General features: G+C 42.5%; 1 protein-coding gene across 5 annotated transcripts in view; it reads left to right on the top strand.

Annotated features, from left to right (window-relative positions):
• The first annotated feature begins 1,239 nt into the window (after positions 1 to 1,239).
• LOC136404295 (conserved oligomeric Golgi complex subunit 2-like) overlaps positions 1,240 to 14,022 on the top strand; it is a 65,116-nt gene continuing 52,333 nt past the window's right edge. For 3 of the 5 annotated variants that reach the window (XM_066383651.1, XM_066383648.1, XM_066383656.1), the window contains exons 1-2: positions 1,240 to 1,553; positions 12,901 to 13,062. The gene's annotated coding sequence lies outside the window, so the exon portion shown is untranslated. The remainder of the gene's footprint in view (positions 1,554 to 12,900; positions 13,063 to 14,022) is intronic. The other 2 variants (XR_010751236.1, XR_010751237.1) reach the window with 2 other exon arrangements.

Consider the following 14,022-nt stretch of genomic DNA (forward strand, 5'->3'; position numbering starts at 1 on the left):
GCACCTCCCGCACTTTATTTCGATTCTCGGGGTACATCCCAGTTCTCATCCCTCATCCTCTCTACACACTGGCAGGGAGTATTCTCTTTAACAAGGCTTGCCAGGCCCAGCACTAGGGAGAATATTGTTTCGGATTCTATACTCACATTTTTAAAGGGACCAGTTTCCTCTTTGGAGTAACTTGAATACAGGAGTCTGATTTTAAGGTATTGCCTTCCTGTTTCTTGCTCTTTTGGGGAGTTGTTAATGTATTTTTCCAAGGGGAAAACAGCAATGGCAGGAACAGCCTAACCCCATCTAGAAAAGCATTAAGGAAAAACGTGCAGAGTGAAGATTTGAAGTGAGGTTTGTGTTTGAGCTATCAGTCTAAAGGAGAGAAAAAGAGGTGAATTATCACCACTTATCATGGTATTCACTGCTCACGGGAGGAACTGTGGGAGAAAGAGCAAGGAAAGAGAAAGAGAACCAGGGAATAACATTTGTATGAGTGCAGGGAGAAAGTCTGAGATATTGGGGGTCGGGGGTGATGGCACCAATCCTGGCCACAAACACAAAAATGTGCCCATTTCTGGCTTGGATTACAAACAAATGCGTACGCATACCTCCTTGTCTTCTGTGTTTTGTCTAAGCAGGTAGTGAGGGGCTCCATTAAGACCCTGGAAGACCCAAAGCTGTGCTCAGAGGCTACCCACCCTGGAAGTGAGCCCAAAGTTGACCACCTGCCTTCCTTACAGCTCAGGAACTGAGGCCATGATGCGAAGCTCCCCCGCGGGCGCCCAGGCTGAGGGCGGAGTCCCCCGCAAGCCTCAGCGCCCTGGAGGCGGCCCCGGGGTAGCGCCTGGGGACGGACTGGAAGAATGAGCTCGCCATGTGCCCAAGCCCGCAAGACCGGCCTGAGAACCAGAGGGCCCACATCCGGTCATGGCGGTTCCTGCGGCGGAGCAATCTCCGGAGAAGACCCTGGAAGAGACTGCAGGCAAGTTTCTCCCACGGTAAACGGTTCGGTGGAGAGGGCGCCCCGCTGGCCCCTGGGCGGGTCCGCCAGACTCTGCGGGGTCTCCTGAGAGCTGGGCCATCCAGCAGGAGCGTGCGGGCTGCAGTGCCGCCCTCCGCCGCATGGGGGCAGCGCCGCCTGCCGGCGCGACGGCGGCGGTCCCCGCGCCCCTCTTGGTGGCGCAGGCGGGGGTCACCCGCGGCGCCCTCGCTCATTGGCCACGGCGCGCGCTGCCATGTTGGCGGAAGCGGTCCCTCCTGTGCCGTGGAAATTGGTCGTGGCTGCGGCCGCCCGGTCGGTGGGCGAGGCTCCTGCTTCTTCCCCTCGCTCGTGTGTCGGTGCTGACAGGCGGCCAGCAGGATGGAGAGAAGGAGAATGAACCTGCCCAAGGGGCCGGATACGGTGTGCTTCGACAAGGACGAGTTCATGAAGGTGTGCGCCGGGCGCCGCTCTCCGGAGCCGGGCCCTGGGCCGCCGCTGTCCTCTGCCCTCCAGGGCCTCTCCTCGGCCGGGACCTCGCTGCCCTGCGCAGGGAGTCTGTCGGCCTCCGGTTTGGCAGGTGCAGCCTGGAGAAAGCACTTCTGCGGAATCGTGCTGGTCGAGTCAAAGGCCGGAAAGTTTCGAGCTCAGTGTTAACTGAAGTCCATAGTTTACATTAGGTCTCATTCTTGGTGTGGTACATTCTGTGGGTTTTGGCAAAGCATAATGTCCTGTACCTACCCTTACAATGCCTACAAACCCCGCACTCCACCTGTTCATTTTTCTGCACCCCCAATAGATCATGCTTTGGGTGGTGTATCTAAATGGCCGTTGCCAAACAAGGGTATCTAGATTTTCTCCTATGTTATCATCTAGAAGTTTTGCGTTTTACATTTAGGTCTATTTTAAGTTAATTTCTTAGACCTTTCTGTGTCTTTGTTCATTTTTTGCACGTGGATGGCTATTTGTTCAGGACCATTTGTTGAAGACTGTGTTTTCTCTTCTGAATTATCTGCGTAATTGTGTGGATCTCTCCCCTTCCATTGCCTTGTCTCTTTGATGAGCACCACTCTGTTATGAATCACTGTAGCTTTCATACAGCGACTATAGCTGCCTTTTGATCAGTGTTACTTTAGTCTTTAATGTAGCTGAACATTTGTTGATATTTAAGTTTTTGTTGAGATGTAATTCACATAACAAAATTCCCTATTTAAAAGTGTGTAACCCATTGGTGTTTAGTGTGTTTACTGTGTTGTATGTCCATCACTACTAATTCCAGAACATTCATCACCCCAGAAAGAAACCTTGTACCTGTTAGTTCTAGTTCTTCCCTCCCCCCATCCTCTGGCAACCACTAATATACTTTCTGTCTCTGTGGATTTGCCTGTTCTGGAACATCTCAGATAAATGGAATCGGATAGTATGTGGCCTGTGCCTGGCATCCTTCACTTAGTGTAATGTTTCAAGGTTCATCCAAGTTGTAGAATGTAACAGCACTTGATTCCTTTTTATGGCTGCCCATTGTGTGGGCATACCACATTTTGTTTACCCATTCATCAATCACTGCGTATTCCAGTTGTTTTTGCTTTGGCTGTGAGGCATATTCATGTACATGTTTTTGCATGAACATCTGTTTTTAGCTCTACCAGGTGTGGAATTCCTGGGTAATTTTACATTTAATTTTTAAGGACCTGCTAGACTGTTTTCCACAGCAGCTGTGGAAAACACATTCTCACCAGGTGAGGGTTCCAGTTACTCTCAAATCTTTACCAATACCTAGTTTTTGTTCTATTTTGTTTTTTTTTATTGTAGCCATCTTAGTGGGTGTGAAGTATTTACTGTGATTCAGTTTACATTTCCCTAATGGTTAATGATGTTCAGCATCTTTTCATGGGCTTATTGGCAAGTAGTACATTTTCCTTGGAGAAATGTCTATTTAAATCCTTTACTCATTTTTTAATTGGGTTATTTGGTGAGCTATAAGAGTTCTTTTTGTATTCTGGATATTAGATCTTGTCAGATATGTGATTTGAAAATATTTTCTATTGTATGGTTGTTTTTTCATTTAAAGTATTCTTGATGCACAAACGTTTTTATTTTGATCATAATTTATATATTATTTATGCTTCCTGGTGTCATATCTAAGAAATTGTTGCCTAATCCTAGGTCACACAGATTTTCACCTGTTTTCTTCTAAGAGTCTTATAATTTTAGCTTTTATATTTAAGTCATTGATCCATTTTGAGTTAAATTTTTGTGTATAGTGTGAGGTTGGGTTCCAGATTCATTCCTTTGCTTGTAGAATCTACAGTGTAGATAGTTACTTGTCTTAGCATCATTTGTTGAAAAGAAGGACTCCTACCATTTGGGACATCATGGATTGCCTTTGAGGGCGGTATGCTAGGTGAAGTAAGTCAGAGAAAGACAAATAAATACCTTATGATCTGAGTTATATGTGGAATCTAAAAATCAAAACAAAAAATCACACTCATGGGTACAGAGATCAGATTGGTTGTTGCGAAAGGCAGAAGGTGGACGGTGGGGTGAAATGGGTGAGGGGAGCCAAATGGTACAAACTTCCAGTTAATTGGATAATATTTAAGTCCAGGGGTGTAATTGCAGCATGCTGATTATAGTTAACAGTCCTGTATTATGTCTTTGGAGATGGCTACGGGAGTAAATCTTAAAGGATCTTATCACAAGAAAAAAGTTTGTACCCTGAATGGTGATGGATGTTAACAACTTACTGTGGTGATCACGTCACCTGAAACTAATGTAATGTCATATGTCAATTATATCCCAATTTTTAAAAATTAATTTGTATTTTAAAAAGAGAGACACCCCCCCCCAAATCTTGAAGGACGTAAATCACAGTGTTTAATAGTAAAAAAAAGAAAAAGTAGTAATAGTGCTTATCCGCAGAGCATCAGAGTGTGGGTGATTTTTTATTCTATTATGTAATCACTTCTTTGAAAGTTTTTTTTTTTTTTTTTTTAAATAAATTTTTATTTTAATGGGGTGACATCAATAAATCAGGGTACATACCTTCAAAGAAAACATTTCCAGGTTATCTTGTCATTTAGTTCTGTTGCATACCCATCACCCGAAGCGAGATCATCCTCCGCCACCCTCCATCCAGTTCTCTCTGTACCCCTCCCCATCCCCCTCTCCCTCCTTCCCTCCCCCCACCTCCCCATAGCCACCACACTCCTGTCCATGCCTCTTAGTCTCGCTTTTATGTCCCACCAATGTGTGGAATCCTGCAGTTCCTGTTTTTTTTCTGATTCGCTTATTTCACCCCGCACAATGCTACCAAGACTCCACCATTCCTCTATAAGTGATCCAATGTCACCATTTCTCCTAGCTGAATAGTATACCATGGTGTATATGTGCCCCATCTTCTTCATCCAGTCCTCTATTTTTTTTTACAGTGATTAAAAGCCTTTAAGCAAACTCTTGGCCAATACAGCGAGAATCCCTAAAAGAGTAGTGTCCTTAACATGTTCCCCAAGTCCAAGATGGCCCCATCACCATGCCAAATCCCTGAAAAATGCAACCCAACCACAGTTCAGTCTGTTAGGAGCTGTCACAGGGAGCAGGAGTCCAGGAAAGTTCCACACAGGAAAAGTCCGCATGGCACTGGAATTGTTGTCACCATTCTATATTTTGCAGCTCATGTCCAAGTCCCAATGACCGCTGCTTCTAGCTGGTAATGATTCAGGTAGACTGGAAAAAGCCATTTGCAGCATGCGTGGATATGAAGCTTCTGTTCTCCTCTGCCTGGAGAGTTGAGATCAGGTAGCTTTTTCCTGGAGCTCTGTGACTGTGGCCTGGTAAAGAGAACCTTGGGATACACTAAGCTGGGTGGCAAAGGTAAATTCATAATACAAGTTGGCTAAAGGAGGAAAGAGAGCTCTAAATTAGGAGTAGGTCCCAGCCTGAAATATGAGTGGGGCATTGAGGTAGGAGGGATAAAGGAAACACTATATATTAAGCAAAGCAGCAGAAAAATAGGACTATCAACACCCACAACAGAGATCTTTGAGGGAAGAATAAAAAACCTGACTATTCAGGCAAAACATAGTTAAGTAGCCCTTGTGCGAATGAGATCAGTTTACCTGCTTCTTGGAAGAAATACCCTAGGCTCGTCCACAGTGTTGTAGATGGGGCCGACGGCCCTGGGCACCTTCAGCCTTCAGTGGCAAACCCCAGCTTTCTGGGCAAGGTTAGGTCATAGGTGGCTGGAGCAGGACTGGAAGAGACTGAACCCTCCCTTAGAGGAGCGAGGGGGAAGCCCCCCTTCCAGTGTCCCTGTTTCCTCACAGCAGAGGCGTGTAAGCCTGGCAGGCTTTAGCTCAATGACCTTCCTTTCCACTATTGAAGCAGGACCCAGATGGCATCCTATGAGACCCCTTTGGGGCGTTGGAGCCTTTAAGGGTGTATCCTAAAAGCTGGTAGTTCCCCTGATCTCTATTGGGCTTTTTCTGCCTCTAGGTATCTTAAAAGCCATTCTCAGAAGATCTCGCTGAGGGGTTTGAGGATCCCCATCTGCCTATATAAATCTTTTCCATATATCTGGAGCTGTTTGGAAAAAAGACAGAACAGTGTTATTAGCTAGATCTAATAAAGAGGGTAGTAGTTTGCAGGCGAAAAAGATTTGGTGTCTCCTGCTCATCAGCATTCAAAAGAAATGTAAATTTTTTTTTTTTTTTTAAGTAAAAAGCATGATATAGTAGACCCGTCGGAGTCATTGGCCTGGTGTGCAGGATTCCCGGGTTCGATTCCTGGCCAGAGCACACAGGAGAAGTGCCCATCTACCTCTCCACTCCTCCCTCTCTCCTTCCTCTTCATTTCTCTCCTCCCGCCCGCTGCCAAGGCTCCACCGGAGCAAATCCACCCTGGGCACTAAGGATGGCCCCACGGCCTCCGCCCCAGTTGCCAGAATGGCTCGGGTTATAACAGAGCAACACCCCAGATGGGCAGAGCATTCCCCCCGGTAGGCATGCCAGATGGATCCCAGTCAGGCGCATGCAGGAGCCTGTCCGACTGCCTCCCCATCCCCATCCTCAGAAATATACAAAAAATAAATAAATAAAAGAAAAAATACTAAAAAAAAAAAAAAAGGGAGGGGGCATTCCCTTGTGCTAAAGCTCCAGGGAGCATGGAGTGAGCTTGAGTATGTCCTATGAAACATGGAGCTCTATGTTTACATATAAGTCTTTGAAGAAGGAGGAACTGCTGAAGTAGTTTATCAGCATTTGTCCCTAAGACAGCAGTCTTTATAGTGGGAACACCATACGTAAATATTTGCTGTCTGTCTATAGATTAAGGGGGGAATATGGCAAATGCTGAAAAGTCATGATCTTTGTGACCCTCTCCTCCCCCCACCCCCTCCCTCTCCTCCCCCCACCCTGTAACCCCAACACTGTTGTTCATGTCTCTGAGTCTCATCTTTATGTCCCACCTATGTATGAAAACATATAGTTCTTAGTTTTTTCTAATTTACTTCTTTCACTCAGTATAATGTTATCAAGGCCCATCCATGTTGTTGTAAAAGATCCTATGTCATCATTTCTTATGGCTGAGTAGTATTCCATAGTATATATATACCAAAGCTTTTTAATCCACTCGTCCTCTGATGGACACTTGGGCTGTTTCCAAATCTTTGCTATTGTGAACAATGCTGCCATAAACATGGGGGTGCATTTCTTCTTTTCAAACAGTGCTATAGTGTTCTTGGGGTATATTCCTAACAGTGGTATAGCTGGGTCAAGAGGCAGTTCGATTTTTAATTTCTTGAGGAATCTCCATACTGTTTTCCATAGTGGCTGCACCAGTCTGCATTCCCACCAGCAGTGCAGGAGGGTTCCCTTTTCTCCACATCCTCGCCAGCACTTATTCTGTGTTGTTTTATTGATGAGCGCCATTCTGACTGGTGTGAGGTGATATCTCATTGTGGTTTTAATTTGCATTTCTCTAATGATTAGTGATGTTGAACATTTTTTCATATGCCTATTGGCCATCTGTGTGTCCTCTTTGGAGAAGTGTCTATTCATTTCTTTTGCCCATTTTTGGATTGGATTGTTTGTCTTCCTGGTATTAAGTTTTACAAGTTCTTTATAAATTTTGGTTATTAACCCCTTGTCCGACGCTATGTCAAATATGTTCTCCCATTGTGTAGTTTGTCTTTTTATTCTGTTCTTATTGTCGTTAGCTGTGCAGAAGCTTTTTAGTTTGATAAAGTCCCATTTGTTTATCCTGTCTTTTATTTCACTTGCCTGTGGAGACAAATCAGCAAATATATTGCTGCGAGAGATGTCAGAGAGCTTACTGCCTATGTTTTCTTCTAAGATGCTTATGGTTTCACGGCTTACATTCAAGTCTTTTATCCATTTTGAGTTTATTTTTGTGAGTGGTGTAAGTTGGTGGTCTAGTTTCATTTTTTTGCTGGTAGCTGTCCAGTTTTCCCAACACCATTTGTTGAAGAGGCTGTCTTTACTCCATTGTATTGTCTTACCTCCTTTGTCAAATATCAGTTGTCCATAGAGCTGTGGGTTTATTTCTGAGTTCTCTGTTCTGTTCCATTGATCTATGTGCCTGTTCTTATGCCAGTACCATGCTGTTTTGAGTACAATGGCTTTATAATATAACTTGATATCTGGAAGTGTGATACCTCCCACTTTTTTCTTCCTTTTCAGGATTGCTGAGGCTATTCGTGTTCTTTTTTGGTTCCATATAAATTTTTGGAATATGTGTTCAATGTCTTTGAAGTAAGTCATTGGTATTTTCATTGGTATTGCATTGAATTTATAAATTGCTTTGGGTAATATAGACATTTTAATGATGTTTATTCTTCCTAACCATGAGCACGGTATATGCCTCCACTTATTCGTATCTTCCCTGATTTCTTTTATCAATGTTTTATAATTTTCCGAGTACAAGTCTTTAATCTCCTTAGTTAGATTTATTCCTAGGTACTTTATTTTTTTGGTTGCAATGGTAAAGGGGATTGATTCCCTGATTTCTCTTTCTGACAGTTCATTATTAGTGTATAAAAATGCCTCTGATTTCTGAGTGTTGATTTTATATCCTGCCACCTTGCCAAATTCTTTGATCAGGTCTAGTAGTTTTTTGACTGAGACTTTAGGGTTTTCTATATACAATATCATGTCATCTGCAAATAATGATAGTTTTACTTCTTCTTTTCCAATTTGGATGCCTTTTATTTCTTTTTCTTGTCTGATTGCTGTGGCGAGGACTTCCAGAACTATGTTGAATAAGAGTGGTGAAAGGGGGCACCCCTGCCTTGTTCCTGATCTTAAGGCGATTGCTTTTAATTTTTGCCCATTGAGTATGATGTTGGCTGTGGGTTTGTCATAGATGGCCTTTATCATGTTGAGGTATGTTCCCTGTATTCCCACTTTGCTGAGAGTTTTGATCATGAATGGGTGCTGGACTTTATCAAATGCCTTTTCTGCATCTATTGAAATTATCATGTGGTTTTTCTCCTTTCTTTTGTTTATGTGATGAATCACATTGATTGATTTGCGAATATTGTACCAGCCTTGCCTCCCAAGAATAAATCCTACTTGATCATTGTGTATGATTTTTTCCATATATTGCTGGATCCGGTTTGCTAATATTTTGTTGAGGATTTTTGCATCTAAGTTCATCAGGGATATTGGCCTATAATTTTCTTTTTTTGTGTTGTCTTTGCCTGGTTTTGGAATCAGAATTATGCTTGCCTCATAAAAGGAGTTTGGGAGTCTTCCTTCCTCTTGAATTTTTTGAAATAGCTTGAGAAGGATAGGAGTTAGTTCTTTTTTGAATATTTGGTAGAATTCACCTGTGAAGCCATCAGGCCCAGGACTTTTCTTTTTTGGGAGTTTTTTGATAGCTGTTTCAATCTCATTTGTTGTAATTGGTCTGTTTAGGTTTTCTGATTCTTCCAGATTGATTTTTGGAAGATTATATGATTCAAGGAATTTGTCCATTTCATCTAGGTTGTCTAGTTTTTTGGCGTACAGTTCTTCATAGTATTTTCTCACAATATTTTGTATTTCTGTTGTGTCAGTTGTTATTTCTCCACTCTCGTTTCTAATTTTATTTATTTGAGTCCTCTCTCTTTTTTTCTTGGTGAGTCTTGTTAAAGGTTCATCGATCTTGTTTACCTTTTCAAAGAACCAGCTCCTGGTTTCATTGATCCTCTGTATTGTTTCTTTAGCCTCTATGTCATTTATTTCTGCTCTGATCTTTATTATTTCCTTCCTTCTACTAGCTCTGGGCTTTACTTGCTGTTCTTTTTCTAGTTCTTTTAGATGCAGGGTTAAGTTGTTTATTTGAGCTTTTTCTAGCTTCTTGAGGTATGCCTGTAATGCTATAAACTTCCCTCTCAGGACTGCTTTTGCTGTGTCCCATAAATTTTGAGTTGATGTATGCTCATTATCATTTGTTTCTAGGAATTTTTTAATTTCTTCTTTGATCTCAATGTTAACCCATTCATTGTTTAATATTGTGCTATTTAGTTTCCAAGTGTTTGAATGTTTTTCAATTTTTCTGTTGTGGTTGATTTCTAGTTTAATGCCATTGTGATCAGAGAAAGTGCTCGATATGATTTCAATCTTCTTAAATTTGTTGAGCCCGCTTTTGTGCCCTAACATGTGGTCTATTCTAGAGAATGTACCATGAGTGCTTGAAAAGAATGTATATTCTGCTGCTTTAGGATGAAAGGTTCTGAAGATATCTATTAGATCGAGTTGATCTAATATGTCCTTTAAGTCTGCTGTTTCTTTGTTAATTTTCTTTCTTGAGGATCTATCTAATGATGTTAATGGGGTATTGAAATCTCCTACTATTATAGTATTGCTGTTGATCTCGCCCTTTAAGTCTATCAAAGTCTGCTTTATATATTTAGGTGCTCCTATATTAGGTGCGTAGATATTTATAATGGTTATATCTTCCTTTTGGATTGCTCCCTTTATCATTATGTAGTGACCTTCTTTATCTCTAACTATGGTCTTTGTTCTAAAGTCCATTTTGTCTGATATAAGTATTGCTACCCCAGCTTTTTTTTCATTTCCATTTGCGTGAAATATTTTTTTCCATCCTTTTATCTTCAGTCTGTGTGCATCTTTTGATTTAAGGTGTGTCTCTTGTAGACAGCATATGTATGGGTCCTGTTTTCTTATCCACGCAGCTACCCTATGTCTCTTGATCAGCTCGTTTAATCCATTAACATTTAAGGTTATTACTGATACGTAATTGTTTATTGCCATTTTTTTTCTTTAAAACTGTTTTTCTCTTTTGCTATATTCTTTTTTTCCTTTGACCTGTTTACAACAGGTCCCTTAGCATTTCTTTCAGCCTTGGTTTGGTTGCAGTGAAATCCTTGAGTTTTTTTTTGTCTGTAAAGCTTTTTATTTCTCCTTCAATTTTAAATGATAGCCTTGCTGGATAAAGTAGTCTTGGCTGTAGGTTCTTGTTCTGCATTACTTTGAATATTTCTTGCCATTCCCTTCTGGCCTCAAGTGTTTCTGTTGAGAAGTCAGAAGTCATCCTTATGGGGGTTCCTTTGTAGGTGATAGTCTTTTTTTCTCTCGCAGCTTTTAATATTTTCTCTTTATCATTTAGCTTTGGTAATTTAATTATGATGTGTCTTGGTGTTGGTTTCTTTGGGTTTCTCCTTAATGGAGTTCTCTGTGCCTCCTGAACATGTGAGACATTTTCCTGCCTTAACTGGGGGAAGTTTTCCGCTATAATTTGTTTGAACAAAGTCTCTATCCCTTGTTCTTTCTCTTCTTCAGGAACCCCTATGATGCGGATGTTATTTCTCTTCATGTTGTCACAGAGCTCTCTTAGAGTTTCCTCAGACTTTTTGAGTCTCTTTTCTTTTTTCTGCTCTGCTTCCATGCCTTTATTTATTGTGTCCTCTAACTCACTGATTCGATTCTCTGCTTCATCCATCCTGCTTTTAATTCCTTCCATTGTATTCTTTATTTCAGATATTGTATTTGTCATTTCTGTCTGATTCTTTTTTATTATTTCAATGTCCTTTTTTATATTTGTTATCTCTTTATTTAGGTTTTCGTAATGGCCATCTATGGTGGTTCTAATATCTTTGAGCATCCTAACAATCGTTATTTTAAACTCTGCATCTGGTAATTTGGTTATATCTGATTCACTTAGGTCTTTTTCTGGGGATTTCTCTTGGTTTATTTGTGTTGTATTTCTCTGCCTCCGCATTTTCTCTTCACGGGAGTGGCTGTGATCACGTGCTCGGGTGCACAAGGGTTGGTGGCCTTGGCCTTTGCCCCACCCCCGTGTGTGACGTTATGCTCGGTCCTGAGGGCACTGGCGAGCACCTTTGCTCAGCTGCGGGTCTCCGCCTGTTTCCGAGCTTTCGCCCTGCCTTTGCCAGATGATCCCACTCAAGGAACAGCTGCTAGCCTTGGCTCTACCACCAGGCAGGGCTGCGTGTCCAAGCTCAGCTCCGTAGCGGAACTCCGCCTCTTCTGGGCTTTTGGCTCCACCCCCGCGGGAGGAGCCGGCTACCAAGTCAGACCGCAAGCCTGGGTTGCACGGGCGGGGCAGGGATGTGCTCCTCTGCCCTTGCTCCGGGGCTGGTTTCTACCCTTTCCGGGTTTCCCGCCCTTCTCCCGAGGCTGGATTACAGGCTGCCGGCAGCTGAGCTTGGCCGCTTTTGCACTCCCCCTTCTCCCTAGCCGGGCAAGATTGAGCTCACACCTGAGCCCAGTGGTGGGCAGCCGACTTCCAACCCTGCCAGCAGAACCGCACTTTTGTCTCCCGCTGCCGCCCGCCCTCCGGCTCACCCTCAGCTGCGTGGGTGGGGGCGTTGCAGCTCGGACCCTAAGACTCACTACTGTAGACCCTCAAGCTCCCTCCTTCTATGTGACTCTGCTCTGAATGCTGCGGGGGAGCTTGTTTGGCTGCTCTCCTGCTTCCCTTTGCTGGTATTGCTATTTCTGGGGGAAATATTCACTTCAGCTTTGGGGAGTGACTCGTCCCAGGGGTTAGGGTGGCTATCTCCCAAAATGTTTCTCCCTGTGCCTCCTAGATTATACTCTCTTCCTGTTACTGTGGTTCTCTCCCCTCTCCCTCCGTCTCCAGGAGCCCCGGGTGAGTGTTTGTGAGAGAGATGTTCTGCGTGGTCCCTTTAAGAAGGATCCTGGGTCTGAGAAATCAGACTCCCTCACAAACAGTATCCTGACTTGTTTCTGGCTAAATACTGTCTTTACGCCTCTTCCGGGGTCTGGGGCTGCAGGCTGGGGCTTTGTTCCTGGGGCTCAGGACCCTTTCCCCTCTGCTAAACTCACTTCCCACCACGCGAGTCTCTCCCTGCTGCCGTTCGCTCCGAGGAGCTGGGCAACCCTCCCCGCGTTTCCGCTTTTCCTACCAGTCTCTGTGTGGCTTGTTCAGTGTTCCTTGGTTGAAGAGTCCTTTTAGTTTAGTCCAAAGTTGGTTTTTCCAGCTGATAGTTCATAAAATTAGTTTGTAATCCACTTTGGTTCTGGGAGGTAGATGCTGGTACGTCCGCCTACTCCAGCGCCATCTTGTCTCTCCTCTCCTTTACTTCTCTCTTTGAAAGTTTTATGTTGGACATTTGTTACTTTTCAGATTAAGGGGAGAAGCTGTTTCTATTTTAAGATCCTATTTACAATGTCTAATTTGGAAAAGTAAAATCCCTTGTAGAATTTAGGCAACAGGAGAGAACGCTGTCGGTCAGGGCCCTGCCTGACACCGAATCGAGAGCGCAGGCACCTCGCACTGTCCTGTGCACTCACAGGTGCCTTTCCCTGTGACCCGTAGCCTGCTGAATGCGTGGATGGTGTTTCTTCTTTTCTCATTTTATTTATACATGTAAACGTGGTTTCATTGCAGTAATTTTGCTCTTCCGGTTTTATTTTCAGGAAGACTTTGACGTGGATCATTTTGTTTCAGACTGTAGGAAGCGTGTCCAGTTGGAGGAATTGAGAGACGACTTAGAACTCTACTATAAACTTCTGAAGACGGCCATGGTCGAACTCATCAACAAGGATTATGCAGACTTTGTCAACGTTTCCACAAACTTGGTAAACCTTAAGTCTGCACTTACACCAATCAGTATAGTTACACCCACACCCATACTTTCTCAACTCAGATTTATTCTTCAAAGTGCTGAGTATTTTAGAAACCTTCCAGTTGATTTTTCCCTCAGAAGCTTGACGAAATTACTAATCTCATTAATTAATAAAGAACTAAACTTTCTTGGTGCACATTTTTGTTTTTATTTTTTCCCATTTAAGACTCCTCTAGCTCATTTTTCAGTTACTTATTAAGGATAACTATATATAGTTATATTTTTATGTTATATATCTCCATAACATATACAGTGAAAAATAAAGGATAATAATATCAAAGTGCTTATTTTTGTTAGTGGTCAAGTGATTACTATGAAATCTCACTGGTTTAGACTATTTGCAAGAGTAAACATCAGCTCTGCTTAAGGAAATGTCTAGTTTACTTTCAGGCACATGTGCTAACTAGAACTGGGTTGAGGGACATTGGCCAGTGTTGCCCTGTAGAAAGCTTGGTTTTATGAAAATATGAGAATGGTTTGTAATGAGCATCTCAGTTGTTTATAAAAGTCATTTAGAAATGCTTGAGTTTTAATACTTGCAAAAAAGTTGTCTTGTTCATATTTTGTTTTGTTTTTAAATCTATTTGTGTAAAGAAGTACAGGAAGTAGTCATCTCCATGGGGATTTCAAGACGCATTAAATTAATGAGTCATATTTGCTTAGGGGAAAATCTACCACTAAGATAAATGTTTCAGTATGATGAGAACCCCCCAAATTTTATTTCCCTTTTATTTAATTTGGATTTTTCTCAAAGGTTATAATAATGTTTAGAAGAGATAGAGCCCATCCACCAGATGAAAATTATATCAACTGGTAATTTGCCTCCTATTAAAATGTTCAAATTCATTGAAAATTCCATCCAAAGGCAAACTGTGCATGATGAAGCTTTCATTTATGGTGACTTCCCTTTATT

Source organism: Saccopteryx leptura, chromosome 1, assembly GCF_036850995.1.
Source record: "Saccopteryx leptura isolate mSacLep1 chromosome 1, mSacLep1_pri_phased_curated, whole genome shotgun sequence".
NCBI lineage: Eukaryota > Metazoa > Chordata > Mammalia > Chiroptera > Emballonuridae > Saccopteryx > Saccopteryx leptura.